This window comes from Elephantulus edwardii, unplaced genomic scaffold (genome assembly GCF_000299155.1).
Source record: "Elephantulus edwardii isolate Elephantulus edwardi_28Jun2011 unplaced genomic scaffold, EleEdw1.0 scaffold00240, whole genome shotgun sequence".
Lineage (NCBI taxonomy): Eukaryota > Metazoa > Chordata > Mammalia > Macroscelidea > Macroscelididae > Elephantulus > Elephantulus edwardii.
Genome location: NW_006399990.1, coordinates 3,675,558 through 3,682,225, shown reverse-complemented (window position 1 = coordinate 3,682,225; position 6,668 = coordinate 3,675,558).

Sequence of the window (6,668 nt, the reverse complement as noted above, 5' to 3'; positions counted from 1 at the left end):
GTCAGAGACAGTGCGATTGGCACAGGACAGAGCAGAGTTTAGGGCTGTTGTACATAGGGTCGCTATGAGTCGCAAGAGACTCGATGGCACATAACTACAACAACAAAGTTGGTTAATGACTAAAGATGAGAGAAGAAGAATCAAGCCTTTGAGTCATGGTGTTAGAGAAGAATACTAAATATCCCATGAACTACAAAGAGAACAAGTAGGCCTGTCCTGGAGAAAGAGAAACCAGGGTACTCTTAGAAGGTAAAGTTGTTGAAACTTCATCTCACATACTTAGGGTATGTGGTATGGAGGGGCTAATATTTGTAGAATGACATCCTGCTTTGAAAAATAGAGGGTCAACATAGGAGGAAAAGACTTGCAATAAGCCTGATTGACACAGTGATGTAGCAATGGATTCAAGTGTATCAGGTATGGTGCGGATGGCACAGGATAGAGCAGAGTTCAGATCTTTTAGTCATAGAATTGCTGTGAGTCAAAGCTGACTCAACAATAGCATGTAACAGCAACTATGACGCACATTGGTTTCTCATGAATTAGAATTGATTGGATTGCAACTGGTATGGAGAGAGATATTCAACTGTGTCTGTTATCTTTAGTTTTAATCCCAGTTTGCATTGATGAGACAAAATTAACTTTTTTCCATGCACAAATGATTTTTTAAATAAATTTTTTATTATATACTGGTTTACTTAACATATTCACATACGTTGTTTTTCACACCAGATCTTTCCCATTTCCTTCTTCCCCTCCCCCATCCATCAAAGTTCAACAGTTTATCCAATAGTTGACTGAGCTTGGTTAAACATAAAACTGTTTCTTTCACAAAGTTTGTGATGTAATCAATTTTAACTTTGACATATATTCAAGAGTAAGTCTCTTTTCAGAGTAGGAGAACATTAGACAAAACTCATCTTATTTGGTGACTTCTTTAAGAAATAATTTCTCTAAAATCCCATCTGTTACTTGGTTATAAGCTTTTAGGTTGGAACAACATCATTTATTCATATGTTTATATGACATGTGGACTACAGTTATTCATTATGACTATTTGCCAGCATTTGGCAACATTTGGAGGCATAATTTCTTCTTTGAAATATTCTAGTGGGAATTCTCCTGAAAATACTGTATCATGTGGGTCATGGTGTTGAAATATTTAAATACTGTTTATGACACTTAGCTTCTTTTAAATAACTGTTATAACAAATAGCAGTTATTTGTGCTGTTCAATTTTCAATAAATGGACAACATCATTTTATATTTTTTTCCTTTTTAAAGTTCAAAACACCTTTTTTGCTTTTATATAAACCTCAGGTGTACCCAGAGAACATACACCTTAATTGTGTTCATATGAAACCTATACCTAGATAAAGAAGCTGTTGTCTCACAAAGCAAGGTTTAAAATCAGGAAAGGAAAGGAGTGCATTAGGGTTACATGTTCTCTTCAAATCTACTCAGTCTGTTTACTGCGCAAATCAGTTGAGAAGCTGAACTCTATGAAGAAGTGGTACCAGGAACAGAGGGAGACTAATCAACAACCTGCAGTATGCAATGTAGAAGGATGACCAAAAAAAATCCTTTCCTTTGAGTTGTAATGTTGGAGAAAAGTAGTGGATACCCCATGGTGTTGTTGATTGCCTTCGAGTGGACCACAACTCATAACAACCTTAAGAACAAAAGGCCTGAAGTCCCTCTGCAACTATTGACATTTATCAAGGTTTATAGAGTTTTTCAGAGACATGTTGTTTAGGACGTGGATGTCTGCTTCCGAGAATACTCCGTAGAATGCCAAAAGAACAAACAGATATGTCTTGGAAAAAAGTGATACCAGAGTGCTCCTATGAGGCAAGCATGATGAAACTTTATCTCTCATACTTTGGAAATAGGAGAGACTATTCTTGGAGAGGGACATCATGCTTGAAAAGGTACAGGTTTGGTAAATGAGAGGAAACACTCAACCAGGTAGATTGACACAGTGCTGCAACGGACTAGGATATGTCTGAGATGAGGATGGCACAGATTTGGATCAGGTTTGAGATCTGTTGTTTACATGGTTGCTATGAGCTGTACTCATGTTAATGGCACCTAAAAACAACCACTTAGCGAAGTGTTTTTTGTTGCATTTTAAAAATAAGCAGAATTAAATAGAAAGAGTTAAATATTCTCAGATGACTTTGTCTTTGAGTAACTTCAGGATTATAAAATTTACTTTTCAGGAGAAATTCTTTGTGCTTCAAATTAAATTAAACATTTCTAGCACAAGTTGACCTTGTAATATGTTCTATCTTGTTCTGTGTATCAATAAAATATTTGCGGAAAATACAGACTTACAACCTATAAGGTTTATTTAATACAATAGCTCCTCCATGGTGTAAATAGTTAAGTGCTCCACAACTTGTTGTAAAGCTGACGATTTCAACCTGCCTACCTCTGGTGGCCTAGTGGTAAGAAGTTGTGCTGCAATCCCTAACGCACGTGGTTTGAATCCACCAGCGGCTCCATGGGAGAAAGATTGGCAATCTCTTCCTCCAAAGAAAACCCACTGGAGGTTCAGCTATGTGTCTGTTGTGACTCATAGCACCCAGCAAAAACAACAAATGTGCAGAGAAACCACACCTTGAAATCTGCTTGTGTAAGGTCATAACCATGAAACCCTATAGAGTAATTATTCTCAGAACACACAGCGTTACCACAAGTTAGGATCACCTTGATGGCAACTAAGAATGAATGACATATCTTGTATATTACTCTCAAGAGCATCAACAGACATTAAGAAAAATTACTGTTGTTTTTGTTGTTGTGTGGCCCTGAGTTGACTCTGACTTGTATGGACAAATGAGTCCAAATAGATTTGAATCCTGGAGTTTTCAACATTTTTAGTTATATGAAAAAAAATAGTTATTTCTCATGTGAAACAGTTTTTGGGTTCATATTGCTGGCAATCAACATTCTTAAAACTCATTGAAAAATTAGTACATGTAGAAAATATGATTTTTTTATCAATTTTATGTATATACATCACTCTCATGTTTAAGAATTTAGGTTACATTAAATTATTGATGAGTCTTTTTTTTAGAAATTACATAATAGATGCAAAAGAATATGTACTTCTTATCCTAAAAATATGGTTTGTTGCAATGAGAAACTGCTATTAAAAAGAAATAGCTCAAGTCCTTTGTTTATGTTCATTGAGTTTAACCTTAAGATGTATAGAATAGAGCTAGAGTTCTTTTAAGATTCTTGAACTATATTCCAAAGTCTGTGGTAGTCCCAACTCTATTTACATTTCAGTGACAGCATTCTTTGCCTTTCTCCTGCTCTCCTCTCTATGGTTGGAGTAGATTGACCACTGTAGTCTGTGTCTTCCAGCTTCCTTCAGCAGCTGCTTTCCTCTAGATTTGGCAGGTATCTTGCTTTCTGTTTTGAGTAGCTTCAGGACAACTTGTGAAAATGAGTTGGTTGGGACCAAACCATAGGTGAACTCCAGCAGGTTTTCAGAGGCTTTAAATCACAAGACAGGATATTGTGCATCTTTCTCCCAAGAAGCATCTGGTGGATTTGAACAGTATGCCTTCAAGTTGGAAGCCCTACTCTACCTGCACTGTTGTTGCGTGCAATCGAGTCAGAATCAACTATAGCCGAGCCTCCAGTGGATTTTCAAATGCAATAAATCACAGGAAGGAAATGGCCCATCCTTGTCCTGTGGAACAGCTGTTGGATTCGAACCTCAACTTCTCACCACGAGGCCACTAGAACTCCCCTTCTGCGTTCCAATATCAATATCTCCTCTATCTCTATCAGAAGACATGGTGGCATAGTTCATAGGAAGTTACCCAGCTAACCAAAAGATCGTATCTCTCTAATGTTTCAAATCAACTAGAGGAACAATCTACTCCTGTGTAATATACAGCCTCTGAAGCCCTCTGGAGAGTGTAATGGTCTGCTGTGAATGAACTTTGATTCTCAACAATTCGCTCCTCAATTTTCCACATCTTCTTCACAGGTCTGGGGATCTAAAGTTTATCATTCGAATTTGTCTTTCATAGCCAAAAGATTAACAATTTGTTTTAGGTTGCGTTAATTATTGTATTAAGAAGAAAATATTAAGATGAGATGCAAGCCCACCCTTCTAGAGGCTTATATAAGGTCATTGGCCCTCAACGCCAGGCACTTCTTTTCCCTTTGGAAAAGCTCACTCACCTGAGACATAGCTTCTACCTGTTCACTAATCTCTGTGCTCCAGCCTACATTACACACAGTGGCCATCGATAGCCTACAGGATCCTGGCCCATCACTCACCAGTTTCTCCAAAACCAGTTTACATTCCTACCATCAGGTGAGTCATTCCCTTGATGTTCTGAATCTCTGGGAGAACTTCTAGAGAATCTGAACCAAGGGCCATAGAGGAATTGGGAATTGAGCCACAGGTGGAGATGTTCATGTGAGAAATTAAGGACTTTCACAGCTGGTCAGTCATTTGAGACTACATTGACCTGAGACTTTTCATATATGATCTACTATTAATCTTTGTGAGATCAATTATAGAAACAACAAGTATAGTAAATTCCTTTAATTACATTTAATTTCTTATAAAAATGTATAGATAGTGATATTGGCATTCTTCTTTGAATCATGACAGATGTGATTTTTTTTTTTCATTGGTTTGGTTTAATTTGTATGAAGACATAGATAATGTAAGTTTACAAAACCATTTTCTGTAACGTTTTTCAATTTTCACAAATAACTATTTTTTTTCTAAGTTGTAGCTGGGCCAGCCTTAGCTAGAGAGCTACTTTAAAGGCAAAGGGGCTATCTCAGATTGTTGTTGAGTACCATTGAGTCAGAACTGATCCAAAGCTGATGCTCCAGAGGGTTTTCAGATGCATCAAATTGCACGGGAGGAGAATGCCCAACTTCCTCCTGCTGAGTAGCCAGCAGATTTAAAGCGTGTACCTCTGCCTTGGCAGAGCTAGTCCTTATCACTAAACCCTGGAGCTCCCTATCTTAGATTAAAAGAAAGTTATTGTAAACTTTTAGGAACCCCTATTGAGACACCTGGGATATGGGAATTACTTGTGGGCCACCTAGATGTTGGGTATCAGCTGTTCTTCACTTAAGCTTGTTCATTTTATTTCCCATTAAATACAATGAAATAGTGGTTAATATAGGTGAAGGATAATTTATGACAACAAAAATTAAAAGTTAAAAAAATAAAGTATCATTGTGATATCTGCTTCTTGTGGTGGTGGTGGTGGTGGTATACTACTGAGTAGGAACCAACCCATACCTTACCTTCTGGCAAGTTTTCAGAGCTAGTTAATCACATGTAAGATTGTCCATTCTTCTCCCACGGAGAAACTGGTGGATTCGAACTGCATGCCTTGGGGATTGCAGCGCAACTTCTTGATACTAGGCCACCACTGCTGCCAGCTAGCCACAGATGGAGATGTTCATGTGAGAAATTAAGGACTTTTACAGATGGTCAAGCATTTAAGATTATATTGACCTGAGACTTTTCATAAATAATCTACTATTACCAGCTAGCAGTGGTGACCTAGTGGTATCTGGTAGAATTAAAAAAAAAAGGAAAGAAAAATTGCATAATCAAGTGGCAATTTATCCAACAACATAGTGCTAAGAGCTGTTATTGATACATGGTGTGTTGAGAGGTTATGGCAGGTTTCTACCGGAAGAATGACTTCCCTGAAATGGAGAAAACAATCCAACATTGTAAGAGAGCTTTGAGATCCTTGTCCTGGGTAGAAAGTCAGCTGCTTCATGACTACATAGTGGTAAACTGCAAATAAATGATGTTCATTGAACTTCTAAGGAAGTAAATAGAGCTCAATATATTGGAAAATAATCCGTAGAATTAAACTTGGTTCTTCAAGAATGGTACTAGTAATTCCTAAACACCCTCAGACCCTACCTTCTTTACTAATCTTTCAGTTACAGGCTGCTTGCCCCTCTACCCATTACAGATGTGGAAGAAAGTAAAGCATAGTCACAGAGTGCTAGAGCATGCAATCACATTTTAGAAATAGTATAATTCCCTATCCTGAATCTTCTCCTTTCTATTAATACATTTTCATCTAGTGTTATGCTTCTAAATAAGATACATATGCCAATTATTTCCAAATCTGTAGCTCCTACTTCTGCTTCTTTCTGAAATAATATATTCTTTGTTTCTAAGTGCTCGAAAACTCACGTGGCTTACAAAGGCAAATGAATTTAACATAAAGCACTAATTCCTCTGCTGTTTCCAAAGCCACCCCTGATCTGGCCTCCTTTGTCTCCTCTTTAATCTCATACCCACAACATCCTAGACAGATTTCCCTTTTGCTATCTTACCTACTTACATTTTGTCTTCAAAATGTTCTCCACCTTCTATCCCACCCACCTGTCTCTGCAACTTTAATCTTCTTCTCATTCAAATATCAACTCAAACAGCATCACCTCTAAGAAATCTTTTCAAACTACCTGTTCTAAAGATTTCATTTATTTCACTATGTCTGTGGAGATGCTAGTTTCTGGTAGAAGACAGCATGGAGGGACAAGTGGAGAGTCAGTGAAGGAGAAAACTACCTAAACAAGATTATTGGTACAGTGAGTGCATAAATGACCTTGAGCATGGTGGAGTTTATGAGAACGGAGCAGAATAC